The sequence below is a fragment of the Dryas octopetala genome, chromosome 6, assembly GCF_963921425.1.
Source record: "Dryas octopetala chromosome 6, drDryOcto1.1, whole genome shotgun sequence".
NCBI classification, from domain to species: domain Eukaryota; kingdom Viridiplantae; phylum Streptophyta; class Magnoliopsida; order Rosales; family Rosaceae; genus Dryas; species Dryas octopetala.
In genome coordinates, this window is record NC_141371.1 from 19,926,582 (window position 1) to 19,941,615 (window position 15,034).

The window sequence follows — 15,034 nt, forward strand, 5'->3', positions numbered from 1 at the left end:
GCATATGGTCAAGTTTCATTCAAAATTTTCGTATTTTGATAGCAATTTCTGTTGTTTTACTCTAATTTTGTCTAACTCGAAATTTTAATCGAAATTTCCACGAAAATTTCCGTCGAAATTTCTATTGAAAATTTTTTCGAAACCGAAATTTTACTCCTTGACTAAAACCACTCAATCTTATTTTATTAACTTGCGGACACTTTCCATCAGCCTAAAATATAACATGCGGACACCTTCCACAAGAATAGCATCAACGCATCACAACCAAACCAACTACATAAATAGCCCAAAATTGATCTTCTTCCTTTCTTTGCCAAATCGATCTCTTTCTTCAACTTTATCAAACCGACAATTGTTCATCTTTACTCACAAGTATCCTTCTGCAACTGCAAGCCTGCAACTTCAATAAACTGCAGTTTTAGTTTACTTGCAGTTTCAGAAACTGCAGTTTCAATTGTAGTACTAAACTGCAACTCCAATAAACTGCAGTTTCAGTTCACTTGCAGTTAGTAACTACAACTCCAATAAACTTCAGTTTCAGTTCACTTGCAGTTTCACTTGTAGTTAATAACTGCAACTCCAATAAACTGCAGTTTTAGTTCACTTGCAGTTAGTAACTGCAACTGCAACTCCAATAAACTGCAGTTTCAGTTCACTTGCAGTTAGTAACTGCAACTGCAACCCTGCAACTCCAATAAACTTCAGTTTTAGTTCACTTGCAGTTTCTGAAACTACAAGTGAACTACAATTTCAGAAACTGTAAGTGAACTACAATTTTACTTGCAGTTAGTAACTGCAACTGCAAGTCTACAACTCCAATAAACTGCAGTTTCAGTTCACTTGCAATGTTCTAGAAATTGCAGTTTCAGAAACTAAGCTTAAAAAAAAAAATAAAAAATTCAAGAACCTTCTATTGATAAGAAATCAAAGTACTATCAGAAATCAAAGTAGGAGTCTACCACAAGCTGTGATCATGCCCAATCGAGGAGAAGTCGGAGTGGTCAGAGCAGATCTAGAAGGCTTCAATCGAGCTCGGAGTAGATCTATTGCTTCTTGGTCGGCGCTGAGATTTTCAAAGCCATTGACAGCAGCGCTGCTCTTGGTGGACAAGAACTAGCTTCGAATGGGGGTTTTTCAATCCTACAACAATTGAAAACTCACATGATTTATGGAGAGCGAAGAGATAAAGAGAGGAGATAGAGAGAGATCTGAAGGTCGTCTTTCATGAACTCACACGATTTTTGGAGAGAGAAAGAGAGAGAGAGAGAGAGAGATCTGGAGCTGGTGAGATTTGGAAATGACAGAGACTCTAAAAATAGAGCCAAACAACAAACTATACTGGAAAAGAAAAAGATAAATATTAAATACTCTATAAAAGAATTAAAGAAAGGCAAAATGGTTATTTGATGTGGGTTAGTAAAGGACAGTTGGCCCCCAAAACACAAAAAGTACCTTATTGTTAAGTTTAAACAATATGTATAGTTAAGGGTAAATGTAAAAGTTGTCAGGTAGTATGAGATAATTAATTCTTAATTTTATATAATCAATTTATTAATTTTAACGATCCGAGCCATTCATTTTTTAGGCCCCCAATCAAAGATCATCCATGCAAAAAATCAGTCAAATCGAAATTCATCTAGCCATTCAATTATCATTATAAAAATCATGATCGTTCATACGTTTGATCTCTGATGAGTTGTCCTGCAAGTATACATGGTGGATATAATATAGTATATGGAAAAAGATTGTTGTACCCTTGAGGATTTTTTAATTTAATTCAAAAACTTAAATTTCTTATTTAGATCTAATAAAAATAAACACAACTTGAAAATTAAAAATGACTTTAAGAAGATTATTGTGATGATTTATGATGAGAGCAAATGATAACGCAAGAATTAAAAACAAGGATCAAGAACAATAAGTAAACTAATGAAAATAAAAGATTATGGTTTAACAGTCAATTGGAAGAACTAGGGATTCAGAATCAACCATAAGCAATCAAGTTTATGTTTTAATACATTCAATAAATTCCTTTGATTCTTTAGATAATAATTCTCATATCTAAGTTCCTCTCAGACACTTAAACCATAGTTTTCCTTAAATGTATGATTCTTCCCTTCTCAGGCAAAGGTCGTATACCCTAACATGCAATTTATCCTTCTCAGACATAAATTTAACAAGTAGGATTCATTACGCTCTAGAAAACAACAAGAGAACCAAGCAAATCATTATTCTCTCTCGAGCAACAATGTAATTTACCACACTCAACCACAAGAAGCTAATTCAAATTATATTGCCTCTCAACCTCAAATTCAACTTCAAATTTACTAGATGCAAAGCCCTAAGGTGCGCAGTCAAAGAACTAAACAAATAGCAACAATTTAAACAGTGATTAAGCATTCATTTAAAAGAAACTAGAAATCCATTGAATAAATATTAAAAACCATAAATATTCATGCTAGGGCATCATCCTATCACTAGAAAAAGAGTTTAGCTACTCATGTTTAAAGAAAACATAATTAAAAATCTAGAAAGCATTAAAAACTTATGAACTATGATGACAGATGGAAGAAAACAATGATGGCAGCTACTTCTTGTCTCTCCCTCTTCAAAAAAACTTCTTTAAGAAGATGATCTCCTCCCTTTAAATAAGAAACAAATTTTTTTCTTATCTGGTAAAGACTTTCCTTGTTGGACTTGGATTATTTTTATGATGAGTTGTCATTGATGATTTGACACCCAAAATCCCAACAAAATAGGATTAGACCTTAAAAAATAAACCTGGATCCCTCTAGATACTTCCCAAATACACATAACATTAATTGGGCTCCAAGAAAGAAATCTAAAAAGAATTACTTTGTATTTTCGCACAAAATTTTCTGCTTGAACTACCTGAACTGCCTTCACTCAAATAGCCATAACGTCTCCTAGAAAAATGCAAATCACGAACCGTAAAATTCCTCGGAAAGCTAACATCTATATCTTTCCAACGGTATAAGACACGACATCTGGTTTGCTCTGAGGAGGTGCAGTTTATTCTGCGAAGTTGACTAATCTGCCCAATAATTTCTACTTCGAAAATATCCCTTTTTGCTTTGTTTTCTCCTCTTTGCTCTTCAAACCTATAAAAATACAAAACTAAATTAAAACGAACTAAAAACACTCAAAAACATAACAATAATCCAAGAACAAGAGTATAAAAATATATGAAATAATGGTCAGATCAAATACCCCCAAACTTGAACTTTGCTTATCCTTAAGCAACAAAACAAAATAAAAACAGAGATTAAAAACACAAACACACCAAGAATAAACCATAAAATGTCCTAAACCTTCCAATAATTACCTCAGAGAACTAAAGTACAGCATTAAAGTATCAAAGGTCCATAAAACATTAAAACAGGTCCATAAGAACTCTTAATCACGTGTAGTCAAACTTCATATCAATCATGCTCAAATGTAGTGTAAAATAGTCATGAGTTAATGCAGAACTTCAATATCCAAATAAACATGTAAGAATTAATTTTAACTCCAAAATCTCACCAAGACATACACTCACAATGAAGCACACAGATTTTCTGGCTCGTCCATAACGTTTCACTCATGTTTATGTGAGAAGAATGATGTATATGGCAACAAATAGCTCACATTAATATATTATAAAAGAAAGCTCTTTTTTTGAAAATAACATGATCTCAATAAAAGATAGGAAATTGCTTCCATATGCTCCCTTCTTTACCTCATCTCCACATATCAAATTCACACAATCTCTAAGATCAAAAGGTCTTTACTCATGGTTGTAATGGGGCTTGGGGGTAAGGGCAAAAGAAAGAAAGGATATTGAAAGTTTAGGTGATTTATCTACCTAATCAACTTGATTCAAAACCACAGTCAGTAATCAGACCCCAATTTTTGTAAACAGACCTCATGGACTAATCAAACAAACAAAAATCTGAAGACACAGATTGACACTTGTAAATCAAAATGCAACTTTTGTAAACAACACAAATCAAACACACTAAAGGATCAAGTGACAACCTATACACTCAGAGGACCTTTCACAGTAGGCATCCCAGTATTATCCACAACTACAGTGGTGTGTGACTAACTAAATAGTTCCATATGACATATATCAATATCAAGCATATAAATTCAATGCAGATTTGTGTTTAAAAGTTGAGTGATATAGTAAACATAACAACACAAAATGGAGACGAAGGCACGGAAGATGTTCACCCAGAAAAACCACAAAGGGTAAAAACTGGGGGTCTTTTTCAGCTGACTGGGCAATCCACTATATAGGAGGTTTAATACAAAGGGAGCATACAACACACAAGCTCAATCACTAAGTCCTAAACTAAGTGGCAGCTTCTTACCCCTTTGTGCACCTTCCAAAAGCAAAGCAATCAGTCAACATGAAGAAGGCATCTCAAACTCCAAGCTCATCAACCCATGACACCAATTCATACCAACCACAGCAGATTCTTCAATGTATGAACATGATATGTTGATTTGGATTCTTTAAAAATCAACCTTCTCAAGCAAGAGACATGAAAAGGCTAATGGAGAATCATATATCTAAAATCTAAATGATAGTGTTTATGAATTTGTGAAAAGATTTAGAACACATTCAAACACATTCAGATTTTAGAGGGTGGAAAACAAGTTAAGAAAAACATTTAGTTTATGAAAATCAAAAACATTTTCTAACTTGAAAGGATGAGCACACACCCAAAAACACCAAACACTCACGCAGCAAGCATGCGCCCAGCTCAAAATTAACGTCACACACAAAGACTCAGACCAAGGACGCCAAAATACCCACGACACACACACCCATTGTCTGCCCGTGCCACGTGGAAGTTGAATAGTGGCTGTCCACAAGAGACAAATGAAGGCATATTTTTTTGTCCTAGAAAGAATCCTAGTACAACTGAAGATAAAGATGTAGAGCTGTAAATTCAATAATATCCTCATTTTACAAAATTCATAAAAGAGGAAGAAGATGAATAGTGGTGTGAGTGTGTGAGTGAACAACCAGATCATGTGTAGTGCACATGGTTGTTTAAAGAAAGAGAAATGAGCTTTAATTTGAATGGGCTTTAAGAGCCAAGTCATGAAATGGGCTGCTGAACTGTCAACAATTATTCGAGTGATAAAACTACAAGTGCAGTACACGTGTGAAGAAAATTGTTCTTATGATCTTTTGCGACATAGACACAAAACTGTTTTTCGTGAAATGCATGAAGTGCAGTATACCTTAGATCTTTTTGCATTGCAACTTTATTCTTGATTTCTTCAATACAAGTGATCTTAACCTTAATTCTAGCCTAGAGCTTCTGAGTGAATAATTAAAAAATAAATACAATGATTTTGACAAGGAAAAGCCAATATCGAATCCTATAAACTAACAATTTTCCATTTTGGCTTTCCTTGACAAAACAACAATGCATTCACCTCACAAGAGTCTCAACACTTAGCCCAACAATTTGGTATAAGCTTTCAAAAAGTGTACCTGCAAGAAGAAGCAGTAGCACAATACAAAACATGATGGCACAGCAACCAATGCAGTTTAAACAAATACATTCTCCCCCTTTTTGTCATGGAAAGACAAAAGAGCACAAAAGGTATAAGGGTGAAGTTCAAGAGTACATAAAGTTATAAAACATGCAAGAAAAATCAATGGCAACATGGTCAAAAAGAAATTGAAGTAGATGTCATATCTTCCTTGTAAGTTGAACTCCCCATAAATGCTAACTCCCCATAAATTGTGACTCTCCCTTTGTGTCATGGAAAGACAAAAGAAGACAAGTGAGTAACATGCATAAAATCTTGCCAAAGGATGCAACAAAATATGCAACAAGCTAGTGAAAAAGAGCGATGAGGCAACAAAATGTTTTCAAAGAAAAATAGGCAGCCATGATATCAAGTTAATACAACTCAAGCCAAAGCAACAAATCAGCCAAATGATCAAAAGTGAAGAAGAGAAAATCAGATAATACAGACTAAAAGCCAAAATGAATTGAACAACAATTTTGAAAGTCTAAGAGACCACTCCCCCTTAATAAGAACTCCCCCTAAAAATAAGATCCTTTTTTTTTTTTTCAAGTTCTAGATGGTGTGTGATACAAGAAGGAATAGAAGACCGTGCAAAAGGAAGGCTCTTTGACAGACAATGAACCCTCTTTTCAGACATAGGAGAGAGTAAGACACTCAAAAAAAATATGGGTAAAAGGGAACACGTGACCTGGCAGGCGTTGGGCAGACAAAATATCCTCAAATCAACAAAATACTCGTTCTACCCTTAATGAAACCGAGTCAACCAAAATTACTCTTGTATGACCAGTTACTGAAGCAGTCAAAACATACAAAATTTTGACAGAAGGGTTAGAGACACTCACATTTTTCAATTCACCCATACTAGCCAAGTAAAGCACATATAAGATGATCTTTTGGAGAGTATTTTAAAAAAATGCACCTCAGTTTATAAAAAACAAATTTCAAAGAAACAATTGACACATATAGAGAACTTAGAAATCAAAGATCTTACTTCCAAACACTTGTGCTTCATTGTTTTATTGAAATTTAGAACTAAAACTTGATAATTGAATTGAAACCAAAGGACACTAAATGTATGAAATTTTCATGAAAGGATTTGAAACACATCTATCCCACTCCAACTGATATGAAAAAGGAAAACTGGCAAGATTTTATGATCAAATGAGCATATTTGGAATATAGGGATGTCATGGTAAGCAATCAAGACTCTTCCTAGGAGAAAACAATGACAAAGAAAGTGAAAACCAATGTTGAGAAAGTTTATTCAATAAGGTGAGTGCACAAGCTGATCAGTCAAGTTAATTTCTGATTTGATATCAAAACTTAAGCACACATTTTTTATTTAATTTTTTTTTAGCACACTCCCAGATTCAGTGCAATGTTTTGGTCCAATTTTACGACTCTTTACCCTAGAACTCCATAAGGACAACTTATCACTCCCTAGGGATGTGACTTCTTTGGTCACACTTTTTGAAATTTGATTTTAGAACATTTTGTTCGTGACTTCATTGGCCACCCTTAAAAAAAAAAAAAAATTCTGAGTTTAAGAAATGACACAAATGAAGAATTAACCTAAGAGATCAAAGCTCAGATTCAATCAAATTATCTTTGAAAGTTATCCAACAATTTTAACTTAACTTATCAAAGTTTCTAAGAAAAAGAGACTTCAAGGCTGACATTAGACAAGAAGAAAGAATTATGCTCACTGACATATTAAAATTTATGTGCAAAGATCCCTTTTTTGAAATCAAACAGAGTGTGAGTGTAGTGTTGAGATCCTCCAATTATTATGCAAAATGCAAAATGCAAACTTAGACATAAAATAAAATTGACATTGAAACACAAATATTGGAAGATAGATCAATCATTGGGTATAATAGGAACATAGACCACTCTTTTACCACTCACATAAGACTTTTCACCACCCCTGAAAGTGACACTATCACCATCATAAGGTGCTAGTCAAGTGAATACTTCCTTAACACCTGTCATTTTTCTTTTTGTGGCTGAAAATGCAGTCATGGGTACTAGACATTCAGTGGAGCTCTTCACAACCCATCTTTGATGTGGACTTGACTTAGTTTTGGGAAGTTGTGTGACAAGTAAGGCAATTTTGGTTACCTCTTTGAGTAGATTGTTCACTTGCTCTTGAAGAGAAATACTTCTCTTTGCTTCATTTGATTTCTTTCCTTTAAGTTTGTTACAATTTGGTCTAATGTGACCCTTGACATTACAATGATGACAAACAGAGACAAACCTTGTTTTTCTATGTGAAGTAGAGCAATCAATTTGTGTGACACTTGGTGTGGCTTAACTTGATTTAAAATGAGATGCACCTAGACCAATATCAATGAAACCTAGACCTTTCTTGTTACCATGGTCATATTTTGACTTGACAAAAATGGTCTTTGTGTTGGACACACTAGAACTATTTTCACTAAAACCCAAACCGTCTTGTCCCTATGATGCTTCCCCATCCTAAGCATCCTATCAACTTTTTCAGCCCCAATGGTGAGCTCAACGATGCTCTCATTTGCAGCATTCACTTCTTTTTGAAGTTTCTCATTCGAAGATTTGAAGAAAATATTGTTCTCCTTAAGCACTTTGACTTGACTTTCTAGATTTTGTTTCAAGATAGCCAATCCTTCTAATTCACTCTCTAATAACTCAATCTTCTCACTCAATTTTAATTTAGCATTCTTAAGTTTCAAATGTTCATTCTTTATGCTAAGGGTTTCGGTGAAAAGCAAGTCATACATCTCACACAGTGCAGTGTAAGACTCGTCATCTAGAACAGATTCTAAGTCAGACACACCTTCAACATGATCAATCTCCTTGATTGATGCAACAAAAGCAACTTCATCACCCTCATTGTTGAATGAAGACTCCTAATCATTTGTGTGTTCACTCTCACTATCACTCCAAGTGATCTTTATAGCTTTATTCTTGCTTGATGAGTAATTATTTCTATTATTAGCACATTCAATCGCCATGTGACCTACCTCACCACAAGTATAGCATTTCACATCTCTCTTGGAAGTTCTACCTTCTCTAAAGTTAAGCTTCTTCTCATGTTTTCTCTCAAATGAATTCTCTCCTTGGGCTTGAACTTGTAGTCCTTGGAGTTGTTACCACTAGTCCTAGCTTCTCTCCCTCTATATATTCTTAAGAATTTGCCTAAAATTTTTGACAAGCAAGTCAACCTTATCATCGGACGTTGATGATTCTTCAGTCATTTTTTCATTAACTTCTTTCACACTATGCAAGGCAATATCCTTAGATTTCTTGTTGTCCCACTCATCTATTTCGTTTCGAGCTCCGTCTCAAAAGTCTTGAGTTTTCCAACCAATTTTTCAATTGTAAGTTCATCTAAGTTTTGGACTTCTTGAATTGCATGTTTCTTAGATTGAAATCTTTTTAGTAAGGACCTAAGGACCTTTTGGACAATTGTAGACTCATCATAAGGTTTCCCTAAGGACATGGCTTCATTTGTAAGGGCTTCCAACCTTTCATAAAACTCAGAAAAGGACTCGAACTCTTTCATCCTAATTTCTTCAAATTTGGCATGAACCATTTGAAGCTTAAGTGACCTAACTTGTTTGTCCCCTTCATGAACAACCCTAAGCTTGTTCCAAGCTTGCCTAGCCATTACACAATGTTTTATGTGTGCAAATTGTGAGGAAGATAGTGCAGTGACAATAGCATTTCTAGCCTTCTTGTTGGAGCTAGAGGCCGTGACTTCGGGTACAGACCATTCGGACCAAAGCTTAGGTGTTTCAATCCCATCAACAGTTCGAGTGGGAGGAATCCACTCAATAGTGAGATACTCATATGCCAACTCGTCATAGGCATCAAGAAAAATTTCAAATTTCTCTCTCCAAGCAGCGTAGTTGCTGCCATCAAAGAATGGAGGAGAGTTACATGACCCTGCAACTCGATCTCCTTCCATCTAGACTCACCTAAAAACAAACGACACCCTAGGATCTCTCTATTTACTTTTAGAGTAGCGCTCTAATACCAATTGAAAGTCTGTATTAGGTGATTTATCTACCTAATCAACTTGATTAAAACCACAGTCAGTAATCGGACCCCAATTTTTGTTTATGTGATGACTCATGGACTAATCAAACAGACAAAAATCTGAAGAGACAGAGGCAAAAATCTAAAGACACTGATTGACACTTGTAAATCAAATGCAACTTTTGTAAACAACACAAATCAAATACACCAAAGGATCAAGTGACAACCTATATACTCAGAGGACCCTTCACAGTAGGCATCCCAGTGTTATCCACAACTACAGTAGTGTGTGACTAACTAAACAGTTCCATATGACATATAGCAAAATCAAGCATATAAATTCAATGCAGATTTGTGTTTAAAAGTTGAGTGAGTCAGTAAACATAACAACACAAAATGGAGACGAAGGCACACAAGATGTTCACCCAGAAAAACCACAAAGGGTAAAAACTGGGGGTTTTTTTCAGCTGACCGGGTAATCCACTATATAGGAGATTCAATACAAAGGGAGCATACAACACACAAGCTCAATCACTAAGACCGGGTAATCTTTTTTCGTGAAATGCATGAAGTGCAGTATACCTTAGATCTTTTTGCATTACAACTTCATTCTTGATTTCTTCAACACAAGTGATCTTAACCTTAATTCTATCTTAGAGCTTGTGAGTACGTGAATAATTAAAAATTAAATACAATGATTTTGACAAGGAAAAGCCAATATCGAATCCTAGAAACTAATAGATAAGGATATCACAAAGATTCTATGAAAATTAGTAGAGCAAATGATGATCACAAGGGAATTAGCAGAGAACACATGATCAGGGTAAGTTGAAAAATAATTCAAAACTGGAGGTTGCATAAGAATCCAAATTTTCCAAACCCAAAATCAATTCTAATGCCAACAATTGTTAAATGCTTATCTGAATATTCATCAATGCCATGTACCAAAGATTTCAAGACCTGATGGGATCAAGGCTGTATCTACAATTCATTTTTTTTCAATTTTTTTTTTTTTCATTTTCATTGCTTATTTTTCTTCTTGTAGACACTTCAACCTTATTCTTCTTAACAAAACATACTAGTCTCAACCCATCATGTCGTCAATCATCAAAATTGCTTTTTTTTTTTTCTTTATCACAAGATAAGCAGCCAAATAGCTATAAAATTATCAATATAATTAATGCAACTATCACAAAGATCATATAATCAGAGTAATATAAGAGTTGTGTACTCAAATATGTCCAAGACACAATTTCCATGACTTACTAACACCTTCCAGCCCCCAAATTTTTTCTTTGAGCTGCTACCTGCTGACTGAGAACCAATTTGAACCATTAATAATCATGCATTCCCTTATAGCAATTGTTCTCTACTAATATCATAAAATAGGGTAAGAATATGTGTTTAAGTTCAGGGCTAAGGATGATGTGGTTTCATGAAAGAAACAGCTTATTTAGGCACAAAAGGGCTATATAAAGGATAATATGTTAAGGACACAAGCTTGTTTGGTCATAGTGGTTAATCCTACATGCCTTAATCACTTCCTAAAGATCATGCAAATAATTCAAAGTCTCAAGAGGTATTGAAGCAAGTTCTAGAGTTACAATTCAAGAATGAGACCATAAAATTACAAGAAAAAGAAAGATGATGAAACAGTAAATATCACTCTCAAAGATAGGCAACTAGGCTCAATACTTACAGGGGTTATACAAGTCCAACTTACTTCTCACATAGTTCTTCAGATATCAAAAGTTCCACACCAACCTAGGCTACGTACAATAATGAGATTTTAAGCATGATGAAAAACTACAAATTAACATCTAGACCCAAATCAATGTTCAATGTTCCCTCTAGCTCTTGCAGATCAAGTTCATATTCCCATCATTTGATTTGGAAGGCAACTAAACACACAAAAACGTAATTCTTTTTTTTTTTTTTTCAATTTTTCAAATAGAAATTAAAAGACTCACCCCCCCCCCCCCAAACTTGAATAGAACATTGTTCCCAATGTTAAACGATTGAAAATAACATGCAAGGAATCAGATAAATAAGGGAGGAACAAACAGACATAGTGAAGAAGAGAAAATATATATGTGTAAAGATCAATGAGATTAAGTTGAGAGCTCCCTGGGTATTAGAAGTCATGGTTGTCAGTAGTGCGCAAATACGAATGTCAAGCTCCCATCTCATCCATCCCAAAACTTGGGTTGCCTCCCAAGAAGCGCTGAATTTAAAGTCGCCAGCCCGACTCAGCAACACTCACATAATTGAAGGGACACTAAGGTACACGACCTCAATGGCTTGAGTTTGTTCCTCTAATGTTTCGACATGCTCTAAATATGGTTTCAAACGATGACCATTTACTTTAAATATGGAGCCATCAGTCATGTTTTGGATTTCTACTGCTTCATGAGGAAAAACTCGAATAACTAGAAAAGTTCCAGACCAACAAGAACTGAGCTTGCCCGGAAATAATTGAAGCCGTGAGTTAAATAATATACGTTTTGATTTGGCTTGAAACGCTTCGGAATTAATGCCTTGTCAAGAGCAATCTTGGTTTTCTCATTATAAATCTTTGCATTCTCATAAGCTTCATTCCTCAATTCATCTAACTCATTCAATTGAAACTTCCTTCATGTCCCAACCTTGTTAATGTCGAAATTCAGTTTCTTGAAAGCCCAATATGCACGATGTTCCAACTCTACTGGAAGATGACAGGCTTTCCCAAAGACTAGCCTATAAGGAGACATGCCTAGGGGAGTCTTGAAAGCTGTCCTATAAGCCCAACACGCATCACTCACCTTCAAAGCCCAATCTTTGCGGTTTTGATTCACTATTTTCTCCAAAATTTGCTTGATCTCCCTGTTTGACACTTCAACTTGTCCACTAGTCTGCAGATGGTAGGGAGTAGCAACCTTATGAATGATGTTATACTTCTTCATGATAGCCTCAAAAGGCTTATTAATAAAGTCGGAACCTCCGTCACTAATGATAGCACGAGGTGTACCAAAACGGGTAAAGATGTGCTCCTTCAAGAAATTTAACACAACCTTGTGATCATTGGTCCTTGTCGCCATCGCCTCCACCCATTTAAAAACATAATCCACAGCAACAATAATGTAGAGATAACCATGAGATACTGGAAACGGCCCCATAAAGTCAATACCCCAAACATCGAACAATTCAACCTCTAAAATATTTTGTAAAGGCATCTATGATCTGGTGGATAAATTTCCCGTTCGTTGGCACCTATCACATGTTATAACAAAAGCATATGCATCCTTAAATAGAGTAGGCCAATAAAATCTACTTTGCAGTACCTTTAGAGCCGTCTTCATTGCACCAAAATGACCTTCGCAAGCATATGAATGACAAAACGTCAAGATGTTTTGCACTTCACTTTGAGGAACACAGCATCGGATGATTTGATCAGGGAGCGCTGATCAAATCATCCTAGAAGTAATGTCGAACCTGAGAGAGGAAGCGCTTCCTTTGTTGCCTATCCCAATCAGTCGGTATAAATTTTTAAGCCAAGTAATTAACTATGTCTGCATACCACGGAAGTTGTTCGATGGAGAAAAGATGCTCATCGGGGAAATGATCATTGATAGGAATCTCGCCCCCTTTTTCATGTATAAACAAGGAAAGATGGTCTGCAACGACATTCTCAACTCCCTTTTTGTTTTGTATTTCAAGATCAAACTCTTGTAGAAGAAGGATCCACCTTATGAGGCGTGGCTTAGCATCTTTTTTCGTCAATAAATATCTCAGGGCAGCATGATCAAAATAAATAATTACCTTGTAGCCAAGTATATAGCTTCTAAACTTTTCCATTGCAAAAATCACCGCAAGCAATTCTTTCTTTGTTGTCGAATAATTTAATTGAGCATCTTTGAGAGTCCTACTTGCGTAATATATAACATGAGGAAGCTTTTTAACCCGCTACCCCAGAACAGCCCCTATAGCATAATCTGAAGCATCGCACATAATTTCAAAGGGCAGAGTCCAATCCGGAGCTCTTATGATAGGAGCTTGTGACAACTCAGCCTTAAGGGTGTTAAACGCCTTTAAGCACTCTTCATTGAAATTAAACACTCTGTCTTTGGCCAATAAATCACATAAAGGCTTGCTAATTTTTGAGAAATCCTTAATGAACCGTCGATAGAAGCCGGCATGCCCAAGAAAAGATCGAACTTCCTTCACTGAAGTTGAAGGAGGAAGCTTAGAAATCAGCTCCACCTTGGCTCTATTGACTTCAATCCCTTGCGAAGAAATGATATGACTCAGAACAATCCCCTTTTTCACCATGAAGTGACACTTCTTCCAATTTAAAACCAAGTTGGTTTCTTGACACCATTGAAGTACTAATGAAAGATGATGAAGACATTCATCAAAAGAAGAACCAAATACAGAGAAATCATCCATGAATACCTCAATAAATCTTTCAACCATGTCGGAGAAGATACTCATCATACATCTTTGGAAAGTCACTGGAGCATTGCATGAACCGAAAGGCATTCGTCTATATGCAAAAGTGCCAAATGGGTAGGTGAATGTTGTTTTTTCTTAATCTTCTGGTGTAAGAACCCGACCCAAATTTCTTTGGAAATTTAAAATTTTATTAAACTTTGTTCATTTTAAGAGATTTTATAAGGAAAGGAAATTTGAAAGACCTCGGAAAATTTTTACTAAATTACTTTAGAAATTGTTTTAAGAAATTATTTGGTATGTTCACTGACAATTGATTTAACGTTATTTCAAAACTTATCGGCTAAAAGTGTTATATTTTTTAAATTTGTGAGACCCTGTATTTTTCAAGGATTTATTTTAAATATTTTGAGAATTTATTTTAAGGATTTTGAAAATTTATTTGGAATTTAAAAAGGTTTTAATTAATTTAATTTTCGTTTTAAATTGGGCTTGATCCAAAGTTGACTTTTAAAACTAGTGGGCTTTTGATTTTGACTTTTGGCCTGTTAGATAAGTCTCGAGTCCACGACTTCATAGACACGTAGCACGCGTCAATCGAAGTTTCAGTTTAAAAGTTACAAACGTGTGAAGTCGAGGACATTTTAGACTTTTAAATTTAGGGTTTTTAAAAAAAAAATTCAGAAACTTCTCCCCCTTTCTAGAACCCTCTATCTCTCTCTTATTTCACTCTCTATCTCTCTCACTACCGCACTAACTTCTCTATCTCTATCCTCATTCTCTCTCTCTCTCTCTCTCTCTCTCTCTCTCTCTCCATTTTCTTCTTTCTCCCGCACCCTCCCCTATGCGCACCACCCAGCCACCATCACTCACCATCACCGGCCACCCCTTGCCAGCCTCTAGCTCCAGCGAACACCCCCCCGACGCCGACCACCTCCCCCGGCCACTCCTCCAGTCAGCCCAGCCCTCCTGCACGACCACTGCTCAGAAAACCCCCACAGAACGCCGGCCGTTCCCTGTCGACCCA